At 42.9% G+C, this 21,682-nt stretch overlaps 1 long non-coding RNA gene across 1 annotated transcript; it reads left to right on the forward strand.

The window, feature by feature from the left end:
• The first annotated feature begins 5,054 nt into the window (after nt 1–5,054).
• Nucleotides 5,055–6,389, forward strand: LOC119185341 (uncharacterized). The gene is made up of 2 exons (XR_005111529.2): nt 5,055–5,115; nt 6,228–6,389. It is a non-coding gene; the product is annotated as an uncharacterized LOC119185341 (long non-coding RNA).
• Nucleotides 6,390–21,682: the final 15,293 nt, after the last annotated feature.

The raw sequence follows: 21,682 nt of genomic DNA on the forward strand, positions 1-21,682 counted from the left end.
CGTCCTTTTCTTGTCCTTCGTGCATTTTTCGCGCTGCTAAAACCCAAGTATGCCATACCAACTAGCCCAGTCAACCGCTCTATTACGTTACATTTCTAGTCAAACGGGCTCTTTTCTGTGTGTCCCTCTACATCCATCCGTGGTAATTACCCTCATCGCCATCGCAACATGTCGAGCTCGCGTCTTCACTTTTTGCATCCGCTCGAAGCAGCTGCCCCCGGAGGTGAAGCTTGTTTTTGGTGGTTTCCAGCCCTCGATTGGCCATGGCACGAGGGTGTGCAAGATACTCAGGGCGGAATGGCTCCGGCAAGCAAGAATGTACAGGGATGCACTTTTCCTTCCTCTTCTCCATGAGCAACATGTCATGCACAGGAAAACAAGATGGCGAGAGTACACAGGCCGCATTGACCACGTGGTAGACCATCTTTGGCAAGGTGAATTACGGAGGCTCCGGTCCCAGTTTTCAACGACGCGACGTGGGTCTACTGGTGTCGTTCATACGTGTGGTGACGTAGCCCTTCCAGACTTCGTCATGAAGACGTTGGGTCTAGGCCCAAAGTTCGCGGTTGAGAAGAGGCGGACACCCACTGAACTTTTGGCCACTGTACGCCAGGTCGCGAACTGTGCTCCACCAGAAGACACCGACAGATGTGTTTCAGAAGGCCTCGACGTTCTTTTACGGGGTAAGCCAGCTAACAGTGGCGTACCTGTAGGTAAAGTTGCCGCTTACCTCATAGACAATGCTCTTTGTGTTGTACCTTCGGACAAAGAGGGAGGGTTCGCTGTGTTACCGAGAGGCCTGTACTTTGAAAAGGCCCACCAAGCAATTTCGACCGTCTTTCGTGTGTGCGAAGGCATTAATCTTGCTAAAATCAGATCGAAGGCGAAGAATCTGTGCTCCGAGTTAGATTTGCCGGTTCTGGCGCGAGAAATCGGCAAAAGTGACAAGCTGTCCTTAAACATGTTCTTTACAACCAAGACTCACAAAGAAGGAGCACCTTTCCGCACAATCGTCTCGGAAAGGAATTCCTGGCAGTATGAACTAGGGCGGTTTTTGCAAGATAAACTGAAATTGCTCCCTGTGGAAGACCCCTTCAGAATATTAAACTCTGGAGAAGTCGTCAACTTTCTGAAGCAGCATCCAGGCGCGAGGTTGAGAGCTTTTTCGATAGACATAAAAGACCTTTATTACTCTCTTCCGCACAAAGATTTGTTAGCGTGCATTGATGAATGCATTGACAGTTTCGGCGCGGTGCCATTTCAGAACACCACGTGTATGTCGTCCAAAGGTTTCTTAGAACTTTTATCTTTGTACATCACATCAACGTTTGTAGAATGGAACGGAAAAACATATATACAGAAAGAAGGTGTCTCAATAGGATCGTCCATAGCTCCTTTTCTAAGTGACTTGCTATTAGCCAAATGTGATAGGGTACTGAATGAGAAGCTCGGTGAACTTTCTGTAGTAAAGTCCTTTCGGTATGTGGATGATTATCTGTTAATTTTGAGCTGTGATTTAGAGACCTTTCATTCCAAGGTCATGCAGGTGTTGCAAATCTTTCGCGAATGCCTCTATCCACTCGTGGTGACGCACGAGACGCCGGAAAGGGATAGCATCCGCTTTCTTGACCTAAAGATTTCTTTTTTGGAGAACCACACGTGCTGGTGTTACGAGCCTCGCTCGCAGAAGCCTGTTCTTCCGTTCTCGTCTGCGCATAGCAAATTAGTAAAGAGAGCCATTGTTCAATCATGTTTTCACAATGCTTTAGAGAGGTCTTGTCACCACGTCTTAGAAGCTAGTCTCCTGGCACAGTCGGAGCGCCTAGAAAGAGAAGGGTACCCGCGCACTTTGCTCATTTCTGTGGCGGAGGCAATGCACAGAAAAAGGAAACGATTGGGCACTGACGGCAACAGAGATGGCACCACAGCGGAAAAGCGGGAAAAAGTGGCAGTTATTCCGTACATGCATTCCGTGTCACACCGCCTTAAGAAAATTGGACAGCGCCTCAATGTGAAAGTGGTCTTCAGTGCCCCTGATAAGTTGTCCCAGTTGACAAACAGGACCTGCCCTGTAAAGAGTTTGGGAAAACGGTGTATGGTTAGGCACAGGACGCAGTTTGTGGACTGCGCGTTAGGCGTCGTTTACAGGACCCCATTTTCTTGCGGTGCATGTTATGTGGGCCAGACGGGCAGATGCTTAAACGATCGCTTACGGGAACATGCCAATAATGTTCGTGGCGGAAAAGATGGCTTCTTAGCGCAACACGTGAGCACGTGTGGGTGCACTCCGCTGTTTGAAAAAACAACAGTTCTATGCAAGATTAAAGAGGAAAACGTGCGTATAATTTATGAGGCTGCTCAAATGGAGCTTGAAAGCAGCGCATGCGTAAGCAAGCCATCAGTCGCCCTATCAGATAAAGAGATATGTTTCTTGAGGTGCGAGGGTCGGCGCAGCAGGCATAGCGATCGGTGATAATTGTATCTTAAAATTTGTCATTTTTCACTCGTTGTGCTCCATTGCATATTAACGGCCTTCCCGTCAATAAAATTTTAGTTGGAAGTCAGTGCTTGTCTCGTCCTTTTCTTGTCCTTCGTGCATTTTTCGCGCTGCTAAAACCCAAGTATGCCATACCAACTAGCCCAGTCAACCGCTCTATTTATCTGTCAAGCTGTGACAGTTGCTAGTTCGCACTCGTCATGTGTTCTTTTCGCGTGACCTTTCGCTTGAGGGGTGAACTGCAAGTTTCAAGTTGCTATCCGATCTTTGAGTGACACTACAATTAATTGCGATAGCGCTAATTCTTTTATCTTTTTGGCGAACCAATGCACAATATACGTTCAACAAGCTCTATGAGGACACGTTTACCTTTGGTGCTTTTCGAGTCCCTCTGAGAGGGAAATTCAATAGTTTTTTGCATTGTTCTTAACGGCAACCATTGAGAGTCTAATTGACGTCAAACCCGCATCCCGCAACGAGCACGTGTTCATCAGTGCTATTTTAATGAACATGTATAACTAAACTACGTAGTTTCAAGAAAGCAATTAACCAAGTGTATTTAAGTCTGGACAATAGTGTAACCATGCGTTAAAATTTAATAATATATGTCTTTCCTAAGCTAATCACATCAATCTTCCCGGTGTGCTGCACATCTGTACGTTTTTCTTTTTTATATGCTAGGACCTATGTGGAAAACTTAAATCATATTTGGCGAGTTAACTTACGTCTTTCAAAGTAATTCAGAACAAAGAGCCATCTGAAGCTCTGTTTGAACGAAATGAGACGTGTAAAAATGATCAATGAAAATTATTTATAGATCTCGCCTCAGCGTGCATAAACTCACAGGTATTGTGCCACAACTCTGCCAGCCGAACGAGAAAACTTGGGCAGCTATCAGCATTACAATGTCGACCATGAAGTTCGGGTTCATCTTAATGCTTGCATTAACAGCCATGGTGGTGTAAGTAACCCTTTCATCACTTCCAGCAATACTAAGTGGAACATTCACTTGTGGTCATGCTATCTGCCAAGTAAAATCGTTGGCTCGGGTACGCTGATTTCGAATTAAGGTCTTCTACAACTGAGGATCAACACTTTCCTTTTCAGTGGATACACGTTTGTTATAGCGTTCATTCTTATCTCATCACCAATCATCGTGATGAGTGAAAACGAAAAGCACTAGGGAATTAGGTCGAAATTGTTGGTAATAAAATTAAGACAACTGCTAAGTTGTTTTTTCTCTTCACAAGTACGTTGAGCCCGTTGAAAAAACGTCTCAAAGATATATATATATATATATATATATATATATATATATATATATATATATATATATATATAACTAGAAAAACAGCCATCGCAAAACTCTGCAAACTTTGCGGGGTTCTGCGATTTTATCTGTCAAGCTGTGACGGTCGCTAGTTCGCACTCGTCGTGTGTTCATTTCATGTGACCTTTCGCTTGAGGGGTGAACTGCAAGTTTCGAGCGCCTTTAGAGGGAAACTTTCAGGCCATCTATGTAGGATCAGTAGGGTTGAGAGCTGGGCTAGTTGGTGAGACATCATTTAACCATATGGTGTAGTAGCGCAAATTCGACGGGGACGAAGAGGACAAGTAAACACGACACTCGCTACACTCGCAACTAATTTTTATTTCAGAAGCAGCACTTCATATATAACCCATAACCCTAGCGACACAGAAAAGATCTACGAACACTGAATCATTGCCAGAGAAACCAACTAACCAGAGAAATTGTCGAAGCCTTTCACATTAAAAAAAGAAAAGAAGGATGCATTAGTCAGTCATCGGTTTCGTTAAGTAACCGAGAAGCCAGCTACCTCGAAGGACTTCATTGAGATCAGTGTTTGCATGTGTCATACTCTCCTTCTTGTCGTTTCAAAATTTTGTTTCAAACACGTGTGAATTCCCGCAAAATTTTTTTTGTTACTTTTGTTTTTTTGTTTTTTTATTTGATATTACCCAGGGCTGTTTTTAGTTATGTCATCTAAAGGTGCCTAAGCTTAACTGCCGTGTACTATCGCTTGAGTCTGCGCAAAAGCTTCTGTTGGCAATGATTCAGTGTTCGTAGTTCTTTTCTGTGTCGCTAGGGTTATGGGTTATATATGAAGTGCTGCTTCTGAAATAAAAATTAGTTGCAAGTGTAGCGAGTGTCGTGTTTTCTTGTCCTCTACGTCCCCGTCGAATTTGCGCTACTACACCATATGGTTAAATGACATCTATGTAGGGAACAAAGAGTGGTCACCTGGAGTACTCTTTCGCTGAACTACAATCAATGTTTTGCCGGTATCTCTGTATTCCTGCCACCCGTAAAATCTCGCACTCGGGAAAATCATGCGGATCCACTCGGTAATAAACATGGCTGCAGCTACTATCCCCAAAACATCGACTTTGGCAGTCGACAAGGAATAGATGCTAAGATTGTGCACTCAAATATATTTGTAGTTTCTTGAACTACTTAACTAATTCAGTGTTGACTGACCAACCAGACATGCGATGCAGGAAAAGATCATAGTAATTTCTCATTTCCTTGCAGAAGAGTCTCAAGTGCACGTAAGGGACCCCGTGGCCTATTTGGAAATCTTTATTGTGACAGACGGGTATGCATCAGTTTTGCAGTCCCTTGCGCATGTTCAATTTGTGCATGGTTACAGGCAGTGCTTCCAAACTCTCATGGCTTTTTTTTTAGTTTCAAGGGCAGTACAAGACCACTGTCTCCTTTAGGCGATAGTTGCACACTTCCACTAGCATAGCATTTAGCTCTGTAATGTGGGAGATACGCCAGTAATGAGCCGAGAGATCAGGCGTAGTGGCCCCCTAGCAGGTTCTGGCTAAACGAAGGTAGTGTGCATAACTCCTTGCGTTGTCTACTAGTCACGACGTCTTCATATATGCACGCGCACGTCATACACATCCTCTATGGGCGCTTTCTACCGCTAAGTTAGCCTCGTCTTAAGCAGTTCTACGTAGGCATATCGCGTATACTTTATATTTATTTGATTGAATTACAGTTTATACCCAAACCAAGTTGGCCTTAACAACAAGTGCATGTCATAAACATTTGCGTGGCATAAATAAACAAATTCTCTTTTTTTCTAATATAAAGAAACAACAAGTGGCAAATACCCAATGAGTTTCCTATTGAGACGTAAATCAATATGATGTGCTCAGTAATAAACACAGGGTCCATGGGCTTTAGCTTAGTTTGATAGCCATCCCTGCGGAGTGCTTGGTGGTCATCTTTTTTGACGAGGTATTGCCCAAAAGAAGGTTTGTGGACACACCTGCAGCAGAAGCCTATTGCAAACTGGCTTGCGGCACCACTCGCCTGTCTCTGATGATGTTTTACTCCGCTATCAGCTTTACGCACTATCAGCCATACTATAATCAATGTGCTCATTTCACCTGTTAGTTTTACTAGCAGAGAGACAAACAGTTGTACACATTTGCATATATTTTCTGTCTTTTTTTGCCCATAGTTAGATTGAACACGCTAATGTGACGGTTATATGTTTATATTTTAGTAACTGCTGGAAAAGTATGCAGAAAACATTCATTTTTGTGTATTGATATGCCCACGTACTGTTCTCTTTATATGAGATTTAGAGTCTTGTAACAAAATAGATCTTCATTGTGGTAGTGACTGATGTGTGCTTAAAAATAAATTGTTACTGGAACGTTATTAACTACGAAAATGTTTCTGCCATTCTAGCCTTGCAAAGAAGGAGACAATGCCCGATGCGACTATCCTACATGCGAATGTGTGCGGAGAGGTGGTGGCTACTACTGCAGCTCTTTAATTTGGTACTAATATCCTTAATAAAATCTAACACAAGACGCTTCTGCCTGGTAAAATAGTAAAAATAACTGTAAAGAGGAATACCTTCCATTCACGACAACAATAGTAGGGCACACTACGTGCAACGATCAATCCTTTTTCATTAACGCATAGGCATAATGCCACAAAATCATGTCACACGCTCAAGATGCTTTATAAATGCACCTCCTGTATCTCCAATTTTCTTCACGGTGATCTTAGTTGCCTTCTAGGATTGGCAAAGGAAGGTAATGCACTATGAACATGGCCTTCTGCAACACGTCTTCGCTATGCAACTATCCTATTATGCGCATTCCCAATAAGAGAAGTGCAATTTTTTCCAACGAACTAACACACCGCAAGGTGGCGACCTCCGCGAAAACTTCAGACAAAAGGAAACACCGCTTAAAAAGAACGTGAAGGAAACAGAGAGGGACTTGTGTAAAATTGGAATGCTTGCGAAATAATCACTGGAGACCTACCAAACTTTCAAGCAGAAACTTGGAAAAAGAAAAGATCTACGATAATTCTCGAAGTAGTTCTCTGCTGTTCAAGGCCACAATGGGATTATTGCGGACCAAGACGTATCGAGCCAAATACGAAGGCACAGGCACGTTATATAGTGCGTGGAGAGGAGGAGGACATAGCTGAATATTTTATAATGTTCTGTAATGGGCTCCACCCTATAGTCGAAGATATTGCGGCAAATTTTTCAAAGCTTTTGAATTTAGGGACAGTGAAGGCAAAACAGACTTTAAACGGGTAGAAATATCCAGGAGGAGGCTAATTGATTGGTGGCTACAATCGAGGCACGAGTGAAATTAAATCCTCAAACACACAGTGATAGTACTTAACTTTATGGCTAGGTGGCGTGAGCCACAACCCGATCTAAAGGGCACAGCCGAATACATACATACATACATACATACATACATACATACATACATACGTACATACATACATACATACATACATACATACATACATACATACATACATACATACATACATACATACATACATACATACATACATACATACATACATACATACATACATACATACATACATACATACATACATACATACATACATACGTCTGTCCGTCCATCCATCCATCCGTACCACTCACAGCATTCATCCAGATAAAAAAACATATGAGGATGCTTGAGGTTAGCCTTCCAGCGTAAGTGTCCATAGTGTAATCAAGCCACGTGCGCATCCTTTCTGGATTGGTAACCTAAACTAGCTCTTGGTGCATGCCTCAGCCGTGCCGCATGACTCTGAGTGTCACATTGGCCGTTTAAAATTGTCAACGAAGATTTATTGCAAGCACACTTTTCTAGAGCCCACTACGCCGGAAGTATTTTTTGTGTCCTGACTTTGTGTCCGTAGGGCGACAGGAAGACCTATGCAGCTGTTGACTTAGTTTATCGTTCTGCCGCTGCTGCTGCTAATTAAATATGCCTGAGTGCTTTGTAAGGGGGTGGCTCTTTAAAGGGACATTAACGACAAACATCAAGTCGATGCTGATTGCTGAAATAGATGTCCAGAAACCTGGCAATGCTACTTTTGTACAAGGAAGTCCTTATTTTGAAATAAAATAACGTTTTTGTGGTCTGCATCGCGTTAGCACACTTGAAATCCCCGGCGTCAAAGTGGCCGTCTCACGTCACTGTCACCCCGCACAGCGTTGCCCAGCTTGACTGCGCGGCCGCCGACACGCCAACACTAGTAGCAGCAGAGCGAAAGTAGCGGGAGCCACAGCAGCTACAACGGCCATTGAAGAATTTTCGGATCTGGCCACCAATATGGTAATCGTGCTTGGTTCGACTGGGCTACACTAGGTGGCACAACCTGTCTTGTTTAACCAGGCGAAAATTTAACTTTGGATCACTCGCCTCATTCCTCATAGTAACGGCCAGCGGTTCCTTTTTTTTAATCAATCAGAAATGAACAACCAGCGTTTTGTTACGTCTCTTGATGCACGTCGAGTTCTTAATTTAGCACAGATGGTTCGATTACTAATGAATAACTGTGAGGGGTACGTTTGACGTCATCGGGATCATGGAGCGAATGTAGTACTCGTGGCACATGTGTTCTCTTGCAATTACTGTAATTTCTCGATAACTGCTTTTGATAATATTGTTTTAGAAGACATTGTTATACATTGAGCTTTCACTCTGACATGAAGTGTTATTTGACTTCAATGTCACTTTGAAACACGCACTCATTTCTCAATGTACATTTTTTATGCCTGGCGCGTTTTTACGCTTCTGTCCTGCTATATGATGAGCCGTAAAGCAGACTCCTTCCACTACATGGCATTTATATATTTGGTTTTTTTTACAAAACAGTTCCAATAAATGTCGTAGCTTTGTTATAGAACATGTACTTTCTATGCACATGGATTCAACCCTTACAGAGACCCGGAAGTGTTTATCATTTATTCTATCTGTGTCCTACTCTATTTTTCTCGTGGACAAGATGATGATTTACTGACCACAACCACCACTGCCAACACCAACAAGGACGCCGAGAACGACGCCAACACCAACGCCAACACCGATGCTGACACCAATGACGACATCGAAATTTCTGCGAAACGAGCTCTTTAATATAGCGCTAACAGCCGTGGCGTTGTGCTATTTGCACAATTCCTGTAGTACATACAGGCTGGATGAATTCTTCAGCGTAGCGGCCGGAGTCTGTTGACTGGCCCTCTAACCCTATCGTGTTAAAATAGCTGAACAACGCGTGCCTCCTGATCTGTCTGAGACCGAAAGAAAGATAAAAAAAAGACGCGACAGCGAACATGGCCGTGAGACTGTGTTGCCCGCTTATGCTGGCCTCGAGAAGAACAACAACTTTGCTAGACGGTGTACGCATGAAGCGATTGAATGTCATCCGCTGAAGCAAATAAGCTATATCATCAGAGTAAACATATGTACATGCTTATTCTTGGCGACGCAGAAGAGATTTAAACGAGATATTAAATTGTAACTTAGACAAAACAACGCCTGCGGGACAACGCGTATTTGCCTGAATTTTTTCATTGAAATTTTATCTTTTACACAGTAAAACTGCCAGTCCCGCAAAAAATTCAGTTGTGGACTGAGCAGGGCAACTCGGGCGCTACCCCACAATTGGACCGGCGATCCTGAGTCCGGACCAACACATATCCCACCACCAAATTCAAGTACCACCGCAGTCAGGTAAGCCAATCTTGTTAATCCTTTCTAGTGAAATTGGTTACTCGACCCTGTCATGCGCTTTAGAAATATCTAAAGTGACTGATAATAATTTCGGCGGTTTGACGTTCCGAAAGCTCTGTATGAATATGGAAGACGACGTGGCGGTGTACTCTGGAAGTTTTGACCGTATGATGTTCTTTAACGTGCACTTACATCGCACGTGGGCGTTCTCTACCATTCCGCCTGCATCGAATGGCGACTGCCCTGGCCGGGATCAACCGCGCGATCTACGGGTAAGCAGCCGATCTGAAGTAGCTAGTGCTGCATACTGCTTTTGGCACCGTACTAGTTGAATTCTGCTGTGGGCTCTAAATGAACGTCCTTAATCTAAAACAACTTGACAGGGACACAATTATACTTTCGTAGTCACAAGTTTAGTGATCCAAGCGTGTAATAATATCTCAATAAACTTTACTTAACTAGATGGTAATGAAATGGGTAAATGATGTTCAGCGCATACCCTTTGTTGTTATCTTTAAGCAGAGGAATTACTTTCGCTACTTCCCACACTGTAGGAAGCCACGCGTCTTTTATAAAATATTCTACGGTATTTAATAACACACACTAGAGGCGACATAAAAATGTTTAACATATTCGTTTTAATTATATCAGAGCCTGGGGCTTGCGGGGGTAGACAAGATACCGCTGATGATGAGTCCGTCAATAGTACATCATCATTTTCGAGAGTATCCTGTTTTACAAGAGCTGAAGGAATACAGATAAAAAATCTAGCCTCCGAAACTCTGGCAGTTACACCTATGTCTTCAGTTTTTCGGGCGAAAAGCGCAATTAACTTCATATTTAAGGGAAATGAAATTAATTTCAGAAGAGTGTCTTGCTGGGCAGTGTTGGTAATATTCCAATATTAAACGTAACACTGAATTTATTTCAAGAACACACACACACACACACACACACACACACACACACACACACACACACATATATATATATATATATATATATATATATATATATATATATATATATATATATATATATATATATATATATACAAGTGACGTGACAATAAAAAAACGTGACAAGCCCTGATGTAATCAACCTCAACTGGGTCATTTAATATAATATTGTCGCCAAATTTGCAGGCGAATAGAGCCGGAGGGGTATTATAGATAGTCTGTGATGAATAATCAACACCATTAATGTAAAACGAGAAGTTCGACGGAGGCCAGAAAATAGCATGGCACCCACTGAAAATTCTTTTCACTAAACGGGTCGAAAAGTCCACAATTTGGCACAAAGGAGTCACGAGCAGCAACCCTGGACTCAAAACAAACACACGGGGCAATCTAGTGTTACTTTCCGAATTTTTTGTAAGCAAAAACGTCGCTGTGTGCTAAAACAGCTCCTCGCCACCAAAAAAAAATATAGAAGGCTAGGTTCGATTCTCACTTGAACAGAAAATTTTATAATTTAGTTTATTTGCACCTCTCTCAATCTTTCAGCCGTTGACGATGCTGCTTTTCCACTGACAAGCAACGACGCCATCGGGGCACCAAAATTTATGCGTAATGAGCTCGTTAATGTTAACACGTCATGATCCTTACAAACACACGCAAATTTTGCTGAAGACCTGTTTAATCACTCTTTTTAAAAGGACTCATTGGTGGGTGTTTTGGTACGATATTATAAGTGTAGCATTGAAAACGAGGGCATATAATACGATGGCGGCGACAAGCGCTCGTGTTTTTTTTCCAAATTATTGCTTTTCTGGTGTGTTAAGATGTGGCAAGCGGAGCTTTTCCATTTTTCGTTTTTTTTAAAAGAAACTTCCAATTCACATTGTGAACAGAAAAAGACAGGACGCCAATCAAGAGGCTGACAAAAATGTTATGAGAGACGTTTCGCGTTCTCTAATAACTTCCCATAATTAGAGGATGCTTTTGTTGTCGCCTTCAACTCTTGTGCTCTTCCGTTATATTGTTTCTTTTTTGAATATATATATGTTCTGTCTTCCATTGTTGTCGATATTTATGTTGTTGTGGCTACAATGTAACTGCCGTGCATTGCTGCCTATTAGAATATTGTTGTAAAGTGTTCATGCAGCGCACCATGTCACGTGATCTTATTCTACGAAAACGAGAATTCTCATGAGGCAGTGTTTGTACGCTGAAGCGGGTCTGTAAACACACTCACCTTTCAAATTTTCTTTTTTACAGATCAAATTTTTCAATCATAAGATGAAGCGGCATCTAAATTCAGATCCTAGAATAATATAGAATACAATAGCAACATTACAAGCTGTTTGTGGTGATGCGACCACTCGTATATGATGAAGTCGTGTTTCTAGCAAAAAGCTAATACCAGAGAAAAGGTGGAAAGTACTGCGTTAAAGTACTGCGTTACGATGACGGCACTAAAGGTTGCATTTCTTCATATCATCACTGTCACACCCACCATGATGTTAGTAAAGTTATCAGCGTGGTCACTGCTATGCTGCTATTTTTTTTACTTCTTAGAAGCTGTATGTGAGTGCTTAAAGCCGACATAATCATCATGACAGTTACCACGACTTTCAGCGTACAGATGCATAACGGGTAGCATTACGTCATGTGCAGTTGATGCGGAACAAAAGGTAAGAAATTCCGAGAACTGCCCGCTAATGCGCAGGAACTTCTTTGGCTGGCTGATACATCGCATTTGAACACTTTTCACCGCATCGAAGCTGGCACATCGCTCCCAAGATGCATGTACAGGGTATTGCTTTTAGATATTACGTACATTTAATTAAAATACTGTGACGCTGACACCTGATTTCATCATGCAATTGTTTTCAACAGCAACACTGTTTTTGGTCGAGGCATTAACCTCATCGGACAGATGTGAATCTCGTCGTTGATTGTACATCGTACTGAAACTTAGCATGCATGATGGATGAATCCCACTATGGACAGTGCCCTACTCCTCCCTCCACTTCCTCTGCTCACTACACCCACAACCTTTCCCTGCTTCCCCCACTCCTTCCTGCACTATCACTACTCCCTACTCCCACAACTCACCAGATGAATAATACAGTCATAATTAGACCATCATCGTCAGCGTGACGAATTCCGGGAGGTTACAAATAAAATCCAAATAAATAAGATCGTCTCACGTGCCACACCATCTTACCCTTTTATACTAATTTGGATGAATGGAGATGGACGGACAAACGGGTGTGATGGACGTACGTACGGACAGACGGACGGACGGATGGACGATTTGATGAATGGATAGATGGATCGATAGACGGACGGATGGATCGATGGATGGACAAACAGATGGACTGATGAATGAATGAATTTATCGATGATTGTATCTGTGTGTCCCACAGCAACTCCACACTTTTATCGGCTCATGGGGTGCGCAGCCCCTCTTGACAAGAATCAACAGGCTGCTCATACCTTTCTCTGCGCTCTGTTTTCTCTAAGCACTAGGAGTTGAAGCGATAGAGAAAACGTCGCTTCGCTCGGAGCAGCACACGATTTTCCTTACAATATCATCTTGATTACTTACGCCAGACGGAATACTAAAGAAATTAGCCGCTGGCCGTACCTTGTGTAGTATTTCAGTTTGTTTTCACCACGTTCCGTTCATCATCCTTGCAGTGAAGCTCTGACTTCTTTATTTCGAAAGCGCCGCTTTCAAGCACTCGTCACCATCAGTGGCGTAACCGATAGACATAAAAAAGATGAAACGAGAGGAAATTCGTGAGATGAAACGTATAGCTTGAGAATTAATGTTATGCGAAGCACGCGGATGGAAGGTGACTGTGTTGTAACTTTTTATTGAGCGAAACGTTACGAAGCTTCGCTAAAAATATGCACCAATGCAGGAACAAACACACGTTAAAAAGACACATACACATGTTTTATATAGGCCGTTATTTGCGGTTGGGTAATGACTCTAGCAACAACATCAATATCAGGAACACCAGAAGCGGTAAGCTGGTATCAAACATTGGTGCTCGCGCGGATGGTAGCTCTGAACTAGCGATACAAGCGAACTTCAGCGGATGACGCTTCACTACACTTGATATTTCACGAACTCTATAGTTCATTTAGGAAGCACTTCCAAGAACTGGCGTAGATCTGTGGTGTACAATACTTGATTGTCACGCAGTATGCTGGGGTTCGATTCCTACTAGAAGCCTGACGTTTATTTTTATTTTTTTTGCATTTCTTAAGTTCTCGCTATTCCTGGGTATTTATAGACTGTCAATCGCCTGGGGCACATATCCACATACCTGTGCAACGGCCGCTGGATAAAATAAATGTGGCTGATCCCCTACTATCGCAATCGGCATTACTCGAAAGTGAAGCTTGTTTTTACAGAGGTTGTTGAGCGTTTATTGTGCATTGATTCAGCAACAGGAGCTAATTGCAAAGTCACGTTAGAAAAGGCAAGCTGCCCGAAACCTAAAGCGCACACCTCAAGCAGAAAGCGCGCATGAAATTGGAATACACAGGACGAGCGCGGACTAACAACTGTGACAGCTCGACTTTTAATGCGCGATTTTTAATCAGAAAAAAAGAGGCACAGAACAAGCGCTCAAGTACACACACGAAAGCGTGAACAACTGTCACAATTCTTCGTACGTCATGTGCAAGCAGCACGCTACTTTCGCAAACGCGGCCGTGGCAGCGAGCGAGGTGACCTTAATCCTCTCCCGAAACATGTCTCGTAAGCGCGCGTGCAGGAAAGATTACGCTCCGTGGAGGCTGCGCCTCGTGGAGGCGACCATTTTTAGAGCACGCCTAACGTGAGCCTGTTGTGCGACCTCACCTCTGATAACAAAAGCGCGCTAAAGTTTCGAAGCTCTGAGGATTGCCAAACCGTGTATGGTGTATATAAATAGATTCCCGTTAGATGACCAGGCAACGTACGCTTTGTGTTGCAGTTGCTAGCGCCGTGCGTTTGGAATATAGAGTTTGCTGGTTTGATTAGTTCCAGTTGGAGCCGATTGGTTCCGAAACAGGAGCACGCACCTCGTCAGTTGACAGGAAATGCCAAAATAGTAGTGTTAATATTTGAAATCTGTGAAAATTCAAAAACTTCGACTCTGTGCGCACTTTGAAGCCAACCATGTTAAATTTGAGTGATAGGAAGAAGTTAAGAAAAAATTGGGGGACCCTTAAGCTTCGTCTTTAAGAGTTGCACGCGATAGAGAAATTTGGCCCCTACTGCACCCTTTAACCGCTAAGTGCATACTTATTAGTATGTTTTGTTACGTACACGAGCACGCACACAAACACGCACACAGTAGAGTGGACCAGCGCGTGCTATTATCGCCGAATGGGCTCGTTTCCGTCGTGACACCTGTCGAACCAAATGTGCTAAGGGGCCCTGAAACAATTTTTCAAGTAACAATGGAATGAATTCACTAGAAGAACTTTTTTCTTCACAAATTCAACGCCGCGAAAATTCTAAGAATCTGTCTAGTGCGAGTGGAGTTACAAATGTTTGTCGCATGCTGCCATTGCATTATCTCTTCTCTCGTCCTAACGAAAGCGCTAGAAGCTAAGCAGGGAGGGGTGGCAGGGCAAAAAAACTACCTTGCCTCGTGACCTTCAGCACTTTTTTTTCTTTGAACGCGCGGCTTGTTCAGTGTGATCACGTGCGCACGCGTGCACAAGTAGTGGCCTCCCGCGGCTATCTAGGTAATTTGATTTTTCGGTCACAGACGTACAGACAACTTTTCGTTTACAACCAACGGGGACGACGCTGGTGGCAGGTTTTCTGCGACAAGAGCTCTCTACTATCGCGTTAAGAGAGAGAGAGAAATAAATAAAAGGAAGAGACAGGGAGGTTAACCTAGACGAACTGGTTTGCTACCCTGTACGGGGGTGGGGAAAGGGGTCGGAAAGATGATAGCTATAGAGAGATATAAAATAAATTAGAAAAAAAAACACATGCACACACATTCAGGGAGTTCCAATCACAGTCGTTTGGACAGGCCGGTTGAACGCAAGAAGCGCATGAGCGCCTTCACAGCCTTCTTCTGCGACATAAAGTCCTGTCGGCAGCGCAGGAGTCTTTCTTCCGAAAGAGGCTGGTTGTCCTGTTCATCTAGTGCATTGCAGAGTGACTGTCTCTGCGAGCAGTATTGTGGGCATTCACACAGAATGTGCCAAGTTGTTTCACCCCTGCCACAATGGTCGCAGGCAGCAGTGTCAGCCATTCCTATGCAGAACGCATACGCTTTGGTAAATGCGACGCCCAACCATAATCTGCACAGCATAGTAGCGTCTCGTCGGCGTAATTCCGGAGGAATTCGAAGACTTAGAGTTGGGTCTAAAGTACCTAACCGTGCATGGAAGAAATGTGACTCGTTCCATTGTGACGTGGTGTGCTTGCGAGCAAGCATGCGGAGTTGCCGTGCAGCGTCAGTTCTGGAAAGCGGAATTGACATCGAGTTAAAACGTGTGAAATGAAAGGGTATCTACAGCGCAAGCTCACAATGTAAGAAGTTTGAATCCATGCCAATGAATTCAAACTTCTTGTTTTTAATGTAAACAAGGAGTTTCGAACGGTGAAAGAGAAGGCCAGACGAGCTACGAGTTATGTGAAGTTGAGAACTGATAGGGGGCCAGTTGGTATTCGACAGTGCTAAGAAAGGCACCAGAAACTCCCTACTTAGAGATAGCGCAGCAGCCTAGCATGAAATGACACAATTCGCTTGAAATGACGCACCATTTCTATTCGCATATATACATAAAACACGGGATGAAGCAATTGTTTAAAAAAAGGAAAATAAATTCTGGGGGTGTGGCCTCGCTGGCGACCACCTGCCGGTAATGCACTTCCTCAGCAGAGCAGGATTGGCTACTCTGGTGCATTACTTGTCCACTACACATGAAAGAAAACAAATGGATTATAGAAGTACAAAAAGTCGCTCTCAGGTGCAGCTCGGTATCACCTAGTGTTGTCTCATCATGGGCGTAAGTGTAGTCAAAAATAAAAACTAAGTAATATTTTATTGCCACATTTGATATTTTGTATAGCTAAAGCATTCCTTGACAATTCCGGATTCATAGCTTTCTACTTTGCTGTGAAATTTTCTTCATACATGACCAGTCTATAGGTGTGATTATGTACCACAGTTTACAGGCTAGCATATTCTTGTACAAATGATTCGTTATAAGCTTCTCTGATTTCGTGCACCCAATTCAGTGAATGCACAAACTTATATTTTTGCCACGATATGCATCATTCAATCATGATTTCCACAAAACTGGGAGTTCCATTGTCGGAGCGTTAGACGAGTGCTTGCGTGTTACTAGTGATTAACGTATTATGGTATTGTTAACACAGTTATTCTGAAAAAAATATTATTAGTAAAGTGCCAGTGTATGTGTATTGTGAGTACAAAACGTATATTCATTCGAAACTTTGAGCAGAAGATTATGTACGTCGCACTGTCATACTACCAGACGAATATACTTTCTTTTGTGAAAACCATGTCAGTGAAAGCGTACTATGTGATAAAATAAACGTAATATAAACGCCTTTTAACCTTACTGTATTACATTGTATATAAGAACCAGTGATATACTACGGTAGCCTCGTAGTCTGCATCAGGTACGAGGTGCGAGATCTACTATCACGATGTCCGCAGCTAATACTGCATTTCTTCTAATTGTCGCAATCACGCTTGCGATGATGTGAGTATATTGGTCACAGCTTTTTGCGATAACTTGCTAATTCTTTGTGTCTTCTTATGGGGTGCATGTCATTCTTGTTTAACAAACGTTTCTTTCGACCCTGTGCATTTACATTGGAAAAAGACCTAGAAATTGATGGTGGTAGCAGTAACTCTGGCAAATTTGTGGCCTGGCGCTAAGCCACCCTCGAGGAGGACCGGAGATTGTTTCACCCCGCCACCCCACGCGCTTGATTGAGCTTTTAAATCTTCATATTTAAGGTGCGGTGACTTATATACCTTTTTGGTACATTCACTACCTTCAGTCATCCGCTTAGTTATGTGCTGCGTATACTGAAGGACTCACCTAAAGATTCTCAGCCGAAATGCGACACATTACCTAATGGCGCTCTAGGTAATGGAGGTACCTTACTTGGCGTATGAGGCCCACAGCACTGCGCAAGCGTTGCCCATTGGTAGAATATTTAAATTGTGAACGCGCACACTTCAAGAACTCACTCAGCCGGGAATTCAAATATTGCGCCCTATTCACAAATTCAGGCCTGCATATTTGAGGACGGATGCGAAAACACGGCCAATACATGCTTGATAAAATTGTTGAGTTTAACGTCACAAAACCACCACATGAGAGACGCCGTATTGGAAATTTCAGCCACCTGGTGTTTTTCACCGTGCACCTAACTCTAGACCTCTTGTACGTACTCATATCACATCAACTGCAGTAAATCCTTGCAGTTTGTAAGCCATATTAAACCCGATTAGCAGCTCAGTTGCCAATCAAGGGCATACGAATTCGGAGTAACCAGAACACTACGTCGATGTGTATACCGGCACAAAATGGCTAAGATGTATTTTAGCTACTAAAACATGTAAAACAGACAACTGAACGCAGGGGAAGCAAGAAGCTTGCTATTAATGATATATGGAATAAATTGATGAAGAAGTGATCTAAGAAGTATAAACAACAGCCTTTATAGGAAGCAATTATTATTTGACAGGAGAAATATTTTCCGGAGTGTTGTAGTAATGCCCAAGACAAAATGCATCAAAGGGAACTTCATGAATGGAGGTTTTACCACAAGGTGACCAACCTACTGATTACTATGGACGTAGTTATAATATAAATATGTTAACGGCGGCCTCGCTGCTACATTGCTTACGCTTTGACTCCACTGCCTGTTCTATTCAGGCCTGCTTTTAAAGACGAAGCTTCGTGCTTCAAGTTCACGCGTTCGCTGGCATGGAGTGGCGTGTTTTGCGTGGCTTGCGTCTATTGATTGGCCAAAAAGTGACAGCATATCCACGGATTGAAATATGATTAGTGGGGCGAAGAGCCTCTCCCTCCCTTTTTCTGCCTGTCTGTCTGCCCGTCCATCCGTCCGTTCGTCCATCTGTCTGTCTGTCTGTCTGTATGTATGTATGTATGTATGTATGTATGTATGTATGTATGTATGTATGTATGTATGTATGTATGTATGTATGTATGTATGTATGTATGTATGTATGTATGTATGTATGTATGTATGTATGTATGTATGTATGTATGTATGTACTTATGTCTAGTTTATAACATTACTATCCACCTTTTAAGCCGCTATTGACACTTCGATTTCGAGCGTGAGCACTTTACGTGAGATTTAGTGGTGGTTGACATGCCGGGCTCCTAAATAGTACACAGCTAATCACCCGGTCTACACGCAACATACCGCCCAGTCACAGTGAAAACTCGAAGGGCGGCTGTTCTAAGGCCCGCTGTAAACTTTTTTACCATGCTAGTGTACGACCATTACACCCATTATACACTCACAAGACACCCTCTTCACTTGGTTTTCGATGGAGGCGAAGATGATGTAGACCAATGTGCTCATATTTGGGCGCACGTGAAAGAACAATAGGTGGTCGAAATTTCCGGAGCTCTCCACAACGGCGTCTCTCATAACCATATGATGGTTTTGGGACGCTAAACTTCGCATATCAATCTATCTCTACTTCGTGAATTGGTTTACTCTAATGCCACAATTTTTGTAACGGATCTTTTTGTAAAGGAGTTTCTAGCACTGGCGTATCTCCGTTGAAAAACTTGACAACCACGCAGGTTTCAGGTTCCGGAAATCCCGGACAGCTTTCCGGAGCAACCGAGGCGCTTATGAAGCAGCATCCGAATACAGAAATCGAGAGTACAGGACTGCGTGAAAGCAGAGAGAGTGTCAAAAGAGTTTGAATCCGAGGAAGGTCTAAAACTTTGTAATGAAAAACAGACAATGCTACGTGCGTTTGATAAGCGCGTACATGCTATTCTGTAAAGGGGAAGAGGATTAAGGACAGAAAGGAGGGAGGGGGGCGGAAAAGAAAGGGGACAGGAAAAGAAGAAAAAAAAAGAAAACTCTCTGGTCGTGCTATCTGCTTTTCTCCACATCACGGTGACGATGCAACTTGCGTTACAGTTTATATATTATTTCGCTGGTAAACCATGCCTATATGAAGGCTCTTAAAGTGAAGGTTTCCTAAACGAAGGTTTCCTAAACGAAGGTTTCCTAAATCGTGTCATACATTTTCTAAAGCATATATAGTTACGCGCTTCTGAACATTGGCTTCAGTTTATTCTTGAGACCACCTTAATTGCACTTTAAAATTTCCTGCCGGAACAGTGGGTCAATGAATGGCATCAAGTGCAGTTTAATTGTAGTTGACGGCATGTTTGTCCTCTCGCCGCAGCAATATCTCGAGTGCAAGCTCTTGGGCTATCCGCGGCACGTGTAGAAGTCCAGGCGCAGTAAGTATTTTGATATTTACCAATTCTAGCCACTTTTTTTTCTTTTCCCTTTCTTCCCTCTTTCTCGTCTTTCGTGTCCCCTTCCCTAATCCCCCAGTGTAGGGTAGCCAGCCGGATGTCTTTCTGGTTAACCTCCCTGCCTTCTCCTTTTTGTTGCTTCCTCCTCCCCACCAATTCTAGCAAAGCTGCTTCAACAATTTCGAGTAATTTAGATACCAGGACTTGTCGTTTTGTAGGTATCATTTTTTCAGCAACTGTGAAGTATGTAGCCGAACGTGTTTTGTAAATAAATACTAAGGGCCGGCTTTCGCCAGCATGCTGCGATATACTCGATATATTCACCTGGAAAGAACAATGCGCATTGTAAATCGGGTGTCAGAGTGCAAACGTGTCAGCTACAACAGGTAAAAAAAGGACATCGCAATACAAGCTTAACAAAAGCTGCACACTTGATCGCAGCTTATATGACACCTTCGGATTTGTGATTAGCTGGCATTACGCTTGTTTAAAAAAATTTTTGTGGGGTAGTAATAAAAATAGTACAAACGTGGAGTAAATAAATTTAAATATTCCAATAGAATCAAATTAGGCGTTGCGGGTGCATTAAAATTTATGAACAGGAGGACCGAACACATAGCTCAAGTGCGAACGGCCGTCTGGCACTCTTTCTTGACCCCGGTAAGACGCGCCATGATTGAAGAAGGAGCACCAAGCGGAGGAGAACCGAGGAGGAATGACGGCTAAGGAGCATAGTGTTGTCAATTTACAAATTTGAAGGTTTCATGAGTGGCACATCTTCAGGTGACGTTGCTGCTGACGTCACGAGGTAAAAGGCTGTTAGCGCTGCACGATGTACCGGGCGATAAAGGATGCGCCAAGCGATAATTGCGCACACGAAGTTGGCGTTAACATATGTTCTCATGTTTTTATAACACACAGATAAGCATGCGCGAAGGAGTAGTTGCCACCAGAAAATGACAACTCGTTTAGACATTTTTGTCTTAATCTTAAATGGGAAGAATTTATTTGCATACTGGAAGTGCAATTGGCGTCTATCTATCTATCTATCTATCTATCTATCTATCTATCTATCTATCTATCTATCTATCTATCTATCTATCTATCTATCTATCTATCTATCTATCTATCTATCTATCTATCTATCTATCTATCTATCTATCTATCTATCTATCTATCTATCTATCTATCTATCTATCTATCTATCCATCCGTTTACGTCCCTTAACTTGGCATGAACCAAAATCAGCATGGGAAAATAAGATGGTATGACGAATATGACACGCTGGTCAATACATGAATAACGTCACCATCCCGTCACGCATGTCGTCACACTTCCTTTCAAACAGTGGCACATACCAGAGGGCGGGTATGTGCCACGGGTAGGCGGGTATGTGTCACACGTGATTGAAACTCAGTATCTCCCCATGTATGACGAGAACACAGAGTGTTAAGAAAAACCATACATTGGTAGCGTTGACCCGACGAATGGAAAGAATAAATGTTCAGGTTTCAGCAGGAATCAAACCAAAGCATTCTGCGTGGCAATGAAGCTTTCTACCCCAGAGCCACTCCAGGTTTGGAAACTGTGTTTCAAGTAGACCCTCATATGCGTGAGAAGTCAGTTGTGGTTGGAGTGTTGG

The sequence above is a fragment of the Rhipicephalus microplus genome, chromosome 9 (assembly GCF_043290135.1).
Source record: "Rhipicephalus microplus isolate Deutch F79 chromosome 9, USDA_Rmic, whole genome shotgun sequence".
Taxonomy (NCBI): domain Eukaryota; kingdom Metazoa; phylum Arthropoda; class Arachnida; order Ixodida; family Ixodidae; genus Rhipicephalus; species Rhipicephalus microplus.